Raw genomic sequence first — 15,479 nt, 5'->3', positions numbered from 1 at the left:
GTTAAAGAGATTTTAGGGGAGGAAAAGAGGACACCAACTGAAAATGGAGCTATGTGCACAGTAGAGGAAATAATTTTTTTAAACCCCTTGTGTCTTTAATGTGTGCTGAGTATTGTAGATCAATGTGTAAACTGTAACTGACAACCTGCATCAGAGATGGGGAACCTGTGTCCTTCAGAAGTTGCTGGACTCCAGCTTCCATCAGTCCTGACAATTAGCCATGTTGGCTGGAGTTTATGGGACATCAAAATGGCGGCTCTCAGCTGCCGCCACTTGTTCCTGCCATTGCCTGAGTTTTATAGGATGGAGGCCTGGGGAAGATGCAGCACAAAGGAGTAAACAAAAATGTGCAACAAGAGCAACAGTGGCTGGTTAATCAGAGGCTGGTGACACAGCCGTGTTGCCAAGACAAAGCAGGAGGTCTGCCTAGGGTGTTCGTGATCCAGACGCTCAGCCATTAATCACTGTGTTGCTCTTGTCTATATTAAAAATAAAAACACTCCTTCATTCCTCACTCTGTTATCTCTCTCTGTCTCTCTTATCAGCCCTGCAGTGTTTGGCAATCACAGGTTTGGATGATTAGAGTGGTCTGATTTAATTAGACAAAAGGCAGCTTCTTGTATTAAAGCATATTGTGTATGCTGAGAATTCAGCAGGGCAACTGCTGTCATGCACCAGAGGCATCCTGTGCCCTTTTACCCTGCAGGTCCAGGCAAGACATGAATCTGAACTGCAAGGCAAACTCATCGGTCAGAGAGGCAGGCCGAGGTCAGCTCCCAGGAGGCAGCTTGGAGAGGTGAAAGACAGGTTTGCAGAGAGGAGCAGGAAGCAGAACTGGCAGGGGCAGAAAGCCAGGGAAAAGACTGGCAGGATCAGGGAAGGAAGCACAGCTAGAAGCACCACAAAGAGCAAAGTCTGTGGTCCTCGCTTTTCTTTTTCTTTTTTGCATAGACTAAGGATGGCTTTAAACACGACAGGGCCTTACACATATGCGGCCAGTCATGTTTAAATGTACTTACTTGTCATGGACTGGCTGGATACAGAGAAGTGGTGGGAGGAAGCAGCTGAGGAACCCTCAAGGGAAGAAGGCTTAGAGCCAGGCAGCGGCGTAGCGTGAGTTGTCAGCACCCGGGGCAACGCAAGTAATTTGCGCCCCCTAACCCGGGGCAAGGCAAGTAATTTGCGCCCCCCCAACCCCTAACCTGCGAGTTGCCGCTGGCGCTGCCGCGCAAACAACGCTGCTTGCCCAGAGGAGGATGGAGGCAGAAGCAGCCGCCGCCTGTGGCTGGGCCGAGGGGATGGCAGCGGCGGCAGGGTGCGGAGGCTGCCCGTGCCCGGCCAGGCATCGGTGGCGGCGTCGGCGCTGCTGCAGCGGCTGCTCCTCCTGCGAGCAGTGAGCGGAGCGCAGCCACAGCAACGGCGGGGGGCGCGCGCGCTAGGGCGCAAGGCTGGCGGTGGCGGCGGGGAGCCCGGCGGAGGAAGGAACTTGTCCCTTCCCTCTGGACTCGCGCCCCCCCAGATGTTGCGCCCGGTGCGGTCGGCACCCTTGGCACCCCCCACGCTACGCCACTGGAGCCAGGGGATTGGTGGTGGGATGGCAATGCGTGGTCAGAGGGAGCAGACTGTGATGAGGAAGTGTTGGAAGCCGAAGAGGCAACAGGGTTTAGTGAGCAGGAAGAAGCAGTGGCAGAGAGCAGTCCAGAAGCAGAGGCTGTAGAAGAGTGGGGCCAAGAGGCAGAGATCAGGCAGGCTGCTGAAGAAGCCAGGGAGTTTTCCCCTCCTGCTGCGACCAGCTCCCCTCTCCCTGGTCTCCCAGAAACCCACAGAAGTATGAAGAAAGCAAAGCAAAGACAGACAAGGCAAAGAAGTCCCAGGTTGTTTGGGAAGGACCGGGGGTGGGGGGAAATAGAGAGTTGTGAGAAAGACCTTCAGTCCTTGCAACTGCTTCATTGGGGCAAGGCCTACTAGGAAAAGGGGCTGTGCTCACTAGGGCTGCACTGTTCTGTTTCTTTGAATAAAGAGTTAACTTCACTGGCATCTTGTGAGCTATTGCCAACCTGCGCACGACTCCCGCCTTGACATTACTATGTGCGCAAACCCATTCAAGTGTGAACATTTGCAGCACTTGGATGGTCGTTATTTCATTGTAGTTCTACCACACCCTTTCCTCACAAGGAGCTCAAGGTGGTGCACATGGTTCTCCCCCCCCCCCCATTTAATTCCCACAACCTAGGGATTTGAACCTAGGTGTGGCGATCACACAGGGTCCCCGGACGTTTAACGGTCTGTTGATCCCTGTGCCACCACTGTGCTCGCTTCCCCGCTGCTACCAACCAGTTACTCTCTGGTAAAACACTGAGTCCAGTCAGTTGTTAAAAGTGAACCAAAAAACCAAGTTTATTTTACAAACATTAACAAGTTTATGGTTTCTCCGATAATATTCCTGTCAGTATCTTAACTTTAGTTTCTTTACCGGCCTATACCTTCCTAATACCTTCTGACTGATTAACTGACTCCTCTTAACAACTTCTCTCACTCTCTCACACGTGACTAGCCCAACCCACAGACTTATCTTCTCTGTTTCTCCTAGCTCCAGACTGTCTCCTCAACAGCTCTAACTCACTAAAAACCTCTATGCTTAAACTTATACACCCTTAACTCTGCCCCCTGGGTTCCCATTGGTTAGTCATTTTACAATTAGTTAACCCTTTCCCTATGAACCCAGTATGATGTCACACACATAGGAGGGCAAACGCCACACTAGGTCTCCCAGATCTTAGTCTGACACTCTAACCGCTACACCACACTGGCTCTCCCTTACCTGCACCACCTTGGCAAGTGGGGACATTGCACTTGAATTTGATGACATGGAAGTTCCCATGACAACCTGCTCAGCCCTTTCTCCTGGACCCAGGTCTCCACTCTTAAGCCACTGGGATCCTCCCCAGAGTCTGGCACTTCTCAGGGTTCTGGATCCCCATACCCCAACTCGATAGGACCTTCTCCCAGGCTGGACTCATGCTCTTCCATTCCACATCACCCTCTGGCCACCCTCTCCACAACGTCTGCACAGGGCTCATGGTAGCTTCCAGACCCATCAAAAATAAAATTAAAATTTAAAAGGTGTGTTTATGGGCCTTCCTGGGATATAGAGGCCCTGGCCTCCGGATGAGGATGCTTCAGACTGATGTTCGGCCTATCTTTGTAACTGCAATGGGTCCACTGTAAATAACTACCTATTTACTTTGGGATAAACCCCATTCAACTCTATAGGACTTGCATTCTAAGGTAGCATGGGATACAAAAGGAAAGGAGAGGTGGAGCATCTAAAGCATGGTTTCTCAAACTTGGGTATTTAGCTGTAACTGGACTATAATTCCCATCATCCCTGACCACTGGTCCTGCTAGCTAGGGATGATGGGAGTCATGGTCCAAAAACAGCAGAATACCCAAGTTTGAGAAACCCTAATCTAAGGACTTACCTACACTTACCTATTGCCTCACTCAGACACAAGTCCACACTTTAAAGCTCCATGTCCAATCGCCCCTTCTTTTTGCTCCAGAGTTTTCCTGGCAGACACCTGCTCTTTAAAAGTTGAATTGGAGCAAACAGTAATCAGCTGAAAACCTGAATAGCCGATTGCTCCGATTCAGCTGTAAAGAGCGGGTTTTCACAGTGAAAGCTCCTGAGCAAAAAAAAGTGGGGGGCGCTAGGATGCTGAGCTTTAAAGCAGTGTTTCCCAACCACTGTTCCGCGGCACACTAGTGTGCCGCGAGATGTTGCCTGGTGTGCCGCGAGATGTTGCCTGGAGGGAGGCGGGCGAGTCGGGCGGCGAGAGGCGGGGCAGCGGCGGCGAGGAGAGGCCGCCCAGCGCGGGGCTCTCGCCGTCTGCCTGCCTGGCTGCCTGCGAGCTCGGCGGGCAGCGCCTCCGTCCGCAGCGCCCGCCTCGTGGCTTTCATTCCCTGCCCCTGCCAAAGCTCACCCAGCCAAGCCGCGCTCTCCTTCCTGCCTCGCTTTGCTGCCTCCCCCCCCACCCCCAAAGCTTGGAGGTTCCCCGGCAAGGGGGAGGGAAAAAAATTGAAACTTACACTTTCGTGCGTCCCTCCCGGCGTGACGCTGCGCGCTGACGTCACGGGGCTGTAATGGTGGTGTGCCTCGAGATTTTTTTCATCAAACAAGTGTGCCTTTGCCCAAAAAAGGTTGGGAAACACTGCTTTAAAGTGCAGACTGGAAAGCACAAAGGAAAGGTAAGTGTGGATAAGCCCTAAGCCAGAACAGGAAACAAAAGGTCAACTGAGGAAATTTCTATTTCAATCCATGAACAAGCCTTGAGATTTCTTGGCCAGCAGCATCTGGAGATGTGTAAAGAGCAGATCTAAGTGCCTTGCAACAGCAATAAAAGAGGCAGTGCAAATGTATTTGGCACTAGTCAACATTTGTTGTATAAACCACCAGTGGTTTTCCTTCCGCTGGGAATGGAAAATTGCTGGAGTTGGAACCACATTAAAAGAAATTAAGAGGTTGTCAGTTTCCTTTCATAACTTTTGCAAAGAATAAGAGGAACAGAACAAAGTGCTGAGTTAATTTTTTAGCTGATGGGGTAATTAATTATCTGAAATGCATTAATGGGAAACCCAGCCAGATGGGCGGGGTATAAATAATAAAAATTATTATTATTATTATTATTATTATTATTATTATTATTATTATTATTATTATTATTATTGCACTGGTTTTTGTGAGTTCTGCAGCAAGACAAAACTGGAACACTGTATTAGAAAACAGGTTAGAATGTCCCAAAATTATTAGAACAGACGTCTGTATTGCAACATTTCAACTGCCGCCTGTCTGTTCCATGCAAACATTTAACTCTAAAAATATTCCAGAACAGCAATGTTCTCTGGGCTTTAAAAAGAACAGAAATGTGAGCATTTGAAATTGAATTAGCAGGTGTGGAAAGAAAGGATTAACTGGAGAAGACAAAATTGCTCGTGGGATTGTTCTAAATAGTAGCTTCCTCCATTTATTTTCTTGTAGGCAATTTGGAGTCAGGTAGGATTAGCTAGAGGTGATCCTGGAAAACTGAAAGTTTAAACATGCCTTTTTTTAAAAAAAACCCACTATCTATATAGCAGATGATTTGCTGCAGAGTTTGCTCATTGTTTTTGAGTTGTTTTGCTTGCTTTTTGGTACAGAGCAGCCTACTTTGGAGTGAAGCAGATTTTGCCCAAAGCAAAACGGGCTGGTGCCAAAGCCTGGGACTCTCTGCAGAGTTTTTAGGGGTATGCATCAGATCTGGATGAATTCCAGATCCCAAGGCAAAGCATGGGGCTTGTCAGAGGAAAGCTGGGATCTCTACAAGATGGCACAAGGTACCTGATGACACCTTGATTATCAATGCACCCAAAAAATGAGGCAGACAAGCATCTGCTGAAAGCAAAAGTAATGCTTCTGAGCTCATTGTAATGCCATAAAGCCAGGGTGGGATGATGGGGGAAGAGAGAGCAAACATCAGAGCAGAACATGGAGGTTGAGCTCTGTTCCTCAAAGGGAATTGGTCACACAGCTGATCCAATGGGCTTGGAATCATCAACCATCAGCTGATGACTGGTATCTTCTGCTTGTGGAAATCAAGTTCCCCACAGGGATCTTGGTCATGCAGCTGATCCTGCAACATCTCTACCTGCCAACACCTGAGGTCATATATGATGTCAGATGTGGGACAGGCAGACATAGTTTGGGGGAAATGGCCTTTCAGGTCAAACTGGGACCCTTGCCGGGTTTAATTTGGTCCACAGCCCAGAGGTTCCCTGCAGAAAGCAGCAAAAGCACCAGACGGTGTTTGATTAATCACCACTCTCTATCCCCTGTACCAAACCTTGAAAGCCTCTTCCAGTGACTTCAGTGACCAAATAGGGCAATATGGGAGAAGGTGGTTTATCAAATAACCAGGTCCCAAGTTGTTCAGGTGTTTATATACTAACAGAAATGCCTTTAACTTGGCCTGTTAGCAAATTGGCAGCCAGAGCCCATGCTCCTATTCATAGAATGTTAGTGGTCAGATTTGACAAAACTTTCTTTTGCAAAGACTGTTCCCGCAGGCCTGCTGGTGTCCTTTGGTGTACTCCTTTTACAAGTGAAAAAATGTAGGTTGTTATGTTCTATATAAACCGCATTTGCATTTCATAACTTTTTTGTATATACTGTGTAGGTGGAGTATTTTCTCCCTGCTTGAGTTAAATATATTCTTTAGCAGGATTCTTCCACTCAGACACGCTTTCCATTATCGAGGGACCACTAGTCTCTTTCAAGGTTTCCAGCTTTTTGTGTTGTTTTTGTATCTGTATCCATTTGCATTGCATCTGCCTCCTCTGTGTGCACATGTGTATAAATAAATATGTCAGCGATATAGCCGTATGCATTTTTATTACCCTCCGATTGTGCATCCTGCGAGTAATCAAAAAGTTTGAAGTATGACTCAAAGCTCTGAGATGAGATTGTCTGCCTGCGCTGCTTTAAAGAATTGCAATATTTGCTGTCCTTGTTAAGTTCATTTTCTCTCTGGCATTCGGCAGTAGTTTTGCAAACGGTCACAGGGTGAAGCCGTCACACAAAGAAAGGAGTTAGGAGTGACACCTTTAAAGTATCAGTGAGCAGTCAATGAAACTGAGGCTTCAAAAGTACAAGAGCCATGACACTTTCAATAGATTTCAGGCAGGAACAGAGCCCTGACCTGGATGCACAGAATGCTTGAGGTGGTTGCCAGCTACTGCTGGGCTAGGTCTGTTCATGAGGTGGGAAGAGCCAGCTATCCTGGGCAGCAGATGCTGCAGTGGAGGCTGCAGTGACACGGCACATCCCTGTTTCGCCTCAGGTGGCAAAATGAGAAATGGCTGCTGCATACAGAGTAACAGTAAGATAATTTAAGAATTGTAACGCAGGCTATGCTGAAGCTCTCTCTAAGCTTTTAACTGAGTTGATAATTAACTGTTGGTGTTCTCTGCTAGCTTACATGTGAGTGTTTAACCTTATAGCACATGATTAAGGTATTCAATTGCAAATTCGCCATTTTGGAAGGTGAGTTGCCTTTGTCTTATGTTCCCAGGTACAGTGAGAGAAGGGTGTGATAATGAAGCCTCTCTAGGAGCTGCATAGCCTGATCGTAATTACGTTATATATTTAAGAAGAAGAACCTATGCTTGAATAAGCATATGCTTTATGGAATTATTTGGGTGTATCAATGATGCTTTTAATACCTGTTTTGAAGAAGTTCTGGTTAGTAAAGGTTTGAATCATATTCATGGGTCTGGACAGGGGTTTATTTCGAAAGGGGTCAAATTTTATGCATCCAATTTCTTCATGCTGCATAATATTAATATCTGCAACAGTTTAGCATGCATTGTCAGGGTAAGGATTGTTGCACAAGCATAAGGGTGAGAATAATGGCTGTGCAATATGAAGCCCTGTGCAACAGCTGCATTAGTGGAAGCTTATTGTGCAACTGGTTGGGCAACAGGAAGTATCAGCACTACAAAAATCTGTTGCACAAGCAGCCATGAAAACTATGCTGGCTTCCTGTGCCTCCTCTTGCAAAACCCATTTTACTAGCGCAACTAGGACATTGCCAAGGGACTTTAACTTAGCAGTACATTGAATTCCAACTTGGGTCCTCAAAGAATGAATGACTGTTAAATCCAGTCTGATGATGAAAAGGCAGTAGGGATAGCTGAATTTTGAGATTCAGATTTCCCTATAAGCCAATGTTCTTAATTGAATGAAGAAAAAATACTTCAAAGTGTAATATTCAGCAGTGATGACCTACAGAACAGGCTCCCTCTCCTGCGTTTTGTGTAGCAGAAGCAACTGAGCTGAATTCAGTTGGTGTTAACACAGCATGAGCTAAGAATTATACCTTTTGTTCAACGAGACTCTCACTGATAAGACATTAATGGCTGTAAAGGATTTAAGAGTCCATGGAAAGGATTTAAAATTCTATTCCAAGTCTTGGAGACAAACTCATTAGCTGCCCTGTCATACAAGGAATTAGCTCCAAATTTGCGAATGCAATGAATCAAACAGCAAAGGAGAGATAAATAGCTGATGATATTTATCAACAGTGGGGTATCTCGGGAAAAGAAAGTGAGGCTTTTCTGTGAAGCTGTGGGGAAATGAAAGGCATACAGATAAAAGAAGCCTATTATAATGTGCTGCGCAGCCGTGAGTCTTGGATGAAAACAGCAGTGCCAGATCTAGAAATTTTGCCCATAAGGGGCAAAAGTCTGCACTCCTGCCCCCTTCAAGTGCATGACACCAACAAACACAAATCAGTCATTCAAGTAACAATTATTTTCCTGAGTCCACTTGTCGTTAACTTTGTCTCCAAGCAGAGTCACCTGTGATGAACAATGCTAGCTGTCAAATTCTTTTGTTTCTTCTCACCTGGATGTCGTGATGATATGTGCCAAAGCATAAGCCTAGTTCTATCTCCTATCTCCATCCCCAGATCCGTTGCACTGATATGTGGCAGTCATCCCCCCCCCAAACTGAAGCTTTTTTAAACTATGAAATAAATCAGTATGGGAAGATTTTCTATTCTTTTCTTTTAAAGGTAAAAGGAAGGTTTTCCTTTAAAAACACAACCAGTGAGCACACCAAGCTCAGCCGCTCAGCAGCCAGCCTTCCTGCACTTGATTTAAAACTGAGGGAAAGATGCCATGAGGTTACTTCTTCCACAGGTTGTTTTGGTGTTTTTTTCAGCTCAGGAAGCACAGGGAAGAGAAACTACAGATCACTGGCGAAAGGGGAAGAAAAACCCACATACGCCATCCTCAGCTATTTCCTAGGATAAGGTAAACTGAACCTCACATCTCCTGGAATAATGAAGGAATTCTAAATAAATTCCAAAGTGCTCTGCAAATGTGGTGGGAAAACAGAAGCCCGTTGGGGGAAGAAAATGTTCGATAAATTGGAAGGCTGATTTTGTCATGGGACTATCCCTGTCCAAGGATGGCATGCAATCTGGCTTTTGGGTTTCTGATCCTAAAGAAACTTACTAGTGGCCCACTGGCCCATTTCTGCAATCATGTTTTCATTTTGTTGTTTTATGCTGTAAACAACCCTGTGATCTTCAAATGAAATTAATTATGCATTTGGTTAGCCACTGTGAGAATAGGGTGCTGGGTGGGGGCCCCACATCTGCAAGTTACATCAAACATGCTAATAAATTGAGGGAGACAACTCTCAAAGGTCCCTCAGCACAGGGCTAGATGCTGCATCCTCGAAAAATGGACCACAGGGCAGGGGAGATGGGAGAAAAGAATGATTATGTACAAAAACGATGCAGCTGCTAACATCAAAGTGATGACTTCCCTTTTGCAGGGCTCCATCACTGGGTATCAGCCAATCAGCATCAGCATCTATTCCAGCATTTTATTAAAAGTCTGAATTTGGAGCATATTCCAGTGATGTGTGGGTTTTTTTAACACGCTCCAGCTGGCCACCATCCAGTGACAAAAGAGAAAGACTGTGCAAACTCAGGGTCACAAGGACTTTGATCTTTGCAGAGCTTTGTAATTGCGGAAGGAAATGGGAGGATAACGATAAAAGAAGAAGCACCAGTTCTGGGGGTGGGGAAGGAAGATGACAGTCTCTGAGGATGAAGTGAGGAAGATCTCCTGAGACATGAAAGAGGGGCTGGACACGCTTCTCTTTTCGTTTTCTTTTTGATCGTAAGCTTTGTCTAAGCCAGGCGTTCTCAAACTGTGTTCTGGGGAAGTCCGGGGTGCCTCAATGAAAAGTTTCACCCTGGTGGACAAGCTTACCTGCAAGCCAGTTTCTCCATCACAACTGACCTCCCCTACTTTGTCCTCCACACTTACTACTATTTGGGAGGGGGGGAGCATAGCTCAGTGGTAGAGCAGAAGGTTCAATGTTCAATCTCCAGGTGGAGTTGGAAAGGTCACCTTTCTTAAACCCTGGAAAGTCTCTGCCCGATTTTTGCAGACAACGCTGAGCTAGGTGTCCAATGGTCCAACTCATTATAAGGAAGCTTCCTCTGTTTCTTTGTTCTTGGAAGTATTCCTCTGGTGCGCTCTCACTTCATGCAGTACAATGACGAGGCTCAAAAGCCCTGCCTAACATCCTGTGTGAGCGGACCAGCACCCTAACACATGCCCTCAGAATCTCTCCAGAACACAGCATATGAGTGAAGTCTACAGAGAAAGAGCTCTCTAGCGGTAGACATATTAGAAAACCACCAATCAACTGCCATGCACACGCCATTTGTTTTTCAGGACACAGCCCTGCAGGGTTTTTTGTACCTCACTAGTGGACTAGTCCCTCCCACTGTCATCGCTGAGTCTTCTCAATAACAAAGGTTCTCCTATTAATCCATTAATACTGGTGCCAAACTGCTGACATTGCAGATGACCTTGCTGGCTGATGCAATGGATGAATTCGTATGCTCCTTTGGCTGACTGTGGACAGACACTGAAGACTCTTGAGCCATTGCAAGGGGCAGGGTATGCATGAGCTGAAGTCTGCAAACGTCTATTGGTTGAGCATGTGTGAGATCGGTGTACTAAAGAAGTTTTGGAAGGTGGTGGACTCTACTTCACCTGAGATTTTTAAACAGAGTTTAGCTGGTCATCTGTCAGGGAACCTTTAGTTGTGATTCCTGCATTGCAGGGAGTTGGATAAGATTGCTCTGCGGATCGCTTCCAACTCTACGATTCCACGATTATCTTTTGACCTGTAATAAGAGACATTGAAAACAATTTCATACCTTATCATTACATCCTCTGATGTTCCAAACTCACACTCATGAGCTCTGCACCTTAATTGCATAACAAAACGATCCATTTCTTCGGTTTCATCCAACTGAAGTTGCCAAAACTGATAGTGTTCAAACACTGGCTTTTTCCTGGGCTCACAATACTGTTTAAAAGCTTTTGTTAAGATTTTCTTGGCTGGATCTGCATAAACATTTTGCATGTTATTGTACATCTCTGGTGCCTTGTCACTATGCTACAAAAGAATAGGAATCTTATCATCTGCTGGTGTGTTGTTTGCATTGGATAGTGGGAAGCAGAGAAGAAGCTTTTGCTCCCACCTTCTCTAATTTCTCCCCAGGTAAGGAGAGTGCAATGAACCTTTTCCCGGACCATAAGTCAGATTCCAAACTCGCCACGATCTTTTCTAAGATAGAAGAAACCTTCAACCCTGAAACACTGACCTTTCCAGCCTCGTGTAATGAAATGCAAATGTTAAATATATTGATTTTGGCTGGCAGAAGGAAAATGGAGCAGGACAGAAGCTTCAGGATGACTCATGGAGCATTGGCTCCTGTGATTTCCTGGTCAGTTTCCCCCCTGCCCCCCGTGCTACCTCTGAAAACAGTTTCTGCAAAGTGGTAAGAAAGGGTTGCTTGTGTCTGTGTTTGTTGTTTCTGCTGTTTTTAAAGCAAATCATTTGTTCCACTGAAGGGGGCGGAATCCCTGAAAGATAGAACCAAAACAGTTCTAAAGTCTCTGAATAAGACTCCTTTTCAGTATGGTAAATACTGCTTCATTTCCTTCATTTAACAAAGATCGCATCCATACTATTTGTTGCACCTGGATTACCCTAAAGAATCCTGGAAACTGTAGCTCCCCCCCCCCAAGCTACCATTCCCAGCACCCTTAAACTATGGTTCCCTAGCAATCTTTGGGGGAAACCATGTGCTTTAAAAATACAGGGGTGGTGGAAACACATAATCAGATTCAATAGGAGAGAATGGAGCTCCTTGCTAAGCTTTCCCTTCAGCCATTCTCAAACATTTCTTCAGTTTGACTTCTTTATTTCCTCTCTCCGCAGCTTTTCTGTCCACATAAACACCAAGACGCTTGCAGAATTATACACAATAAAGCAAATGACTACATGCGTTTTGGAAACAAGGACGACAAATTTAAGACAACAGCAGGTGAAGAGCAACTACCTGTTCTCTTCCTAAACTCCCTTTGGAAAAGGTCAGGCTCAGCCTTGGTTGGCAACCCCCTCCCTGTGCAATTGGGGGACACAATCGTTTGGAGCACCTGTGCATGGGGCACAAGATGTTGAGGTCAGGGGCCAGAAGGTGCACCCCACTCTGTCCTCCATCCATTAGAATGAGATACACATGAGAATAGAGCCTGCATTTTGTTAACATTGCATGGGGATTTACGGGTAGATCTGAGCCAAGTTCAAGATGTTGGTACTAACATATAAGTCCCTCTACGGCTCAGGACCAGGTTACGAAAGAGGAGGAGGAGGAGAGGAAGAGGAAGAGGAAGAAGAAGAGGAAGAAGAAGAAGAAGAAGAGGAGGAGGAGGAGGAGGAGGAGTTTGGATTTGATATCTCACCTTTCACTCCCTTAAGGCAGCGGTTCTCAACCTGTGGGTCCCCAGATGTTGTTGGACTACAACTCCCATCATCCCTGAGCTCTGGCCATGCTAGATAGGGGTGATGGGAGTTGTAGTTCAACAACATCTGGGGACCCACAGGTTGAGAAAGGCTGCCTTAAGGAGTCTCAAAGCGGCTAACAATCTCCTTTCCCTTCCTCCCCTACAACAAACACTCTGTGAGGTGAGTGGGGCTGAGAGACTTCAGAGAAGTGTGACTAGCCCAAGGTCACCCAGCAGCTTCAGGTGGAGGAGCGGGGAAGTGAACCCAGTTCACCACCGCTCTTAACCACTACACCACGCTGGAGGAGGAACTGTGCAAACCTAAATTCCCAGTATGCGCTTGAATCCCTTCCTCAAAATATATACTGCTTGTTTGTTTGTTTTATAGTGGAGCTCTTTAAGCAGACACAATGTTCTCAATTGGGAGAGAATTGCTGTAGGAGAGGGAGCAGCCTTGCAGCCACAATTTTCATTTATGGTGCTTTGGATATATATGTAGCAGAACAGAAAAGCAGTTGACATACTAAGCACTTTTTAAAAAATCCCTTTAAAATGGCAAACGTTATGTCACATGCAGGAGGAGAGGGCATAATAATGCATTTTTACATGGTCTGGGTTTTTTACATGGTTTTTACATGTCTGGGGTTTTTATATGATTTATTTCAATGGATCATGGCATCAGCACAGCTGGCATAAGTTTAATATACTGTAAAAGATGCCCCTTGTGAACTATCTGAGACCATGGCACAAGCTCTTGTCTCAGACATGTCCTGGAAAGAATAAACATCCTGACTCTAATAGTTGCAGAAAAGATTAGCATGCTTATCTTTTTATTTACAAGAAATACTTAATTATCACCTTCCTGTAAGTGGGAACCAGACTTCACACAGGCATTGAAAGTCTCTTTTAAGGTAAATTTATGATTCAGGAATTGCAGAGATAAAGATGTGGTTTTCCCAAAATCAAGGTCCTTGTCTTTTTCACCCCAAGCCTATCTCACAGAACATAGCAGTACACTAGAACGAACAAATAACAGTTCAGAGGACTTGTGTGTTAAGTTATTCACTCACCATGGAAGCCCCAACTCCCTAGAAGTATGTTCAAAGTGGGCAGAATTGAATTTAAGCTCATCAAAAAAAATCTGGGAGCAATGGATAGCCTTATCGTCTACAAATCTGTTTAATCCCCATTTAGAGCCATTCATGTTGGTGGCCATCACCACGTCTTGCAGTAGCAAATTCCGTAGGGCAACAATGTGCTATATGAATATATCTTGCTATATAATAAAATTGTAAGGCTGCAGTCATGCTGTAGTTTACATGGCCTCCAGCAAGCAACCAAGCAGTGGAGCAGGGTGTTGTGAAGAGAGGTGGAGCAGAGGAGCAGGAGCAGAGAAGAAGAGGGATTGGCCAGGTGTGAGGGAAGGAGGATTGGCAAAGGGTTGTAGGGTAGATGGGGTTGAGAAGTGGTACAAGTAGGGGCAGCAGTCCCTAGTGCATATGTGTGTGCTTATATGTATCCAAATCATATGCTCCATGCTCTGTGTTTCAAACACTGTTCATTATTTGCTTATAGTGCCCTACAAGGAGCTCAGTATATGTTTTCCCCCTTTTCTCTACTTCAGCATCATAATAACTCTGTAAGGTGGGCTAGGTTAAGAGAAGGTGATTGGGTCAAAGTTACCCATTGAGTTCCAGTACTGAATGGCAATTTGAGAGTGCCTCTGATACCAGTGTTCACACTTTATGCCTTAGCTACTTGGTGCAGCTTCTGCCTTGCATGCAGAATGTCCCAGGATCTCTAAAATCCTGGAAAGCCAATTCCATCAAGTATTGACAGTACTGAGGTGCTATTCAGCATAAGGCAGCTTCCTATGTTTCTTAATGGTCAAATTTAGCTGATCATAAACCTCCTTAATGTCTCTACCCAAAATTCACCTGCCACCCCTAAGAGGGATCCAGCGGACTTGGCTTTATCATCAAATTCTGCAGAAGAATCTTAGCTCACAAAGCCAGTCTACTTTCTGACAGCAGAAAATCCAGGTGCCCAGCTAACATGATCTTTTACATTGCTGGAGAGTTTATTTTCATTCACATAAATGACAAAGGATAGGAGAGGTTCCTAGTTGAGGCGAAACCTGTGATGCTAGATCTGTGATGCACACATGTATCTTCCTGGCATTCTCCCAACTCTTTTCAAAGATAAAGTACAGGATGAACATCTGGTTCACACTATTAAAACCTTAATTAAAACTGAATTTCTTTTCCAGAATAACACCATCTGTCACAGCTCAGTCTCTCACTTTCTAAACAGAAATGCTACTCTTTCCTCAACCCATCCTCCCCTGCAAAACAAATCTCCAATTGTTACTATCTCCAGAATCTCTTTTCTTGAAGAGCAAAAAAAAATAAAATATGCCAAGACTTGATCTTGCTGTTTTGTTTTTACTTGTTCCAAGGAGCCACCATGTACATTTCATTTGTCTCAGTACAGGAAAACATAATTTTACCAGTGATTATCCATCTAGGTTAGAGCACCCCTGGGCTAATTTGTGAATAGTTTTCCATTAAGTGTTAACACTCTAAGGGGTTAGGGTTTAAGATACTCAGTGCTTATCCATCTAAACATTGCATATTTATTTATTTATTTGTGTGTGTGTGTGTGTGTGTGTGTGTGTGTACATACATGCGTCCATGCTTTTAAATGGAAATATGGCAACAACACAGGCTTCTCTAAGGCAACCTACTAAAGCAAAAAGATTACTATGGTCACAACTGCACAGTTAAAGCACATAGCTTCCCTCAAAGAATTCTTGCAAATGTGGCTTATTAAGGGTGTTAGGAATAGCTCTGTGAGGGTTAAACTACAGTTCCCAGGGCTCTTGGGGGAAACTATGTGCTTTAAATGTATGGGGTGAAAACAGGTTTTTTCATAGCCTCCAAGTGTCCCGATGTTCCAGGGACAGTCCCGGAATTACAAAAGCCACACCAGCTTCTGATTTGATCCTGAAAAGTCCCCATTTCCCCTGCTGGCACCAAGCATGGGGGGGGGGGAGGAAC

Source organism: Podarcis bocagei (assembly GCF_964188305.1).
Source record: "Podarcis bocagei genome assembly, chromosome: 8".
NCBI lineage: Eukaryota > Metazoa > Chordata > Lepidosauria > Squamata > Lacertidae > Podarcis > Podarcis bocagei.
This window is presented reverse-complemented; position numbering follows the sequence as displayed.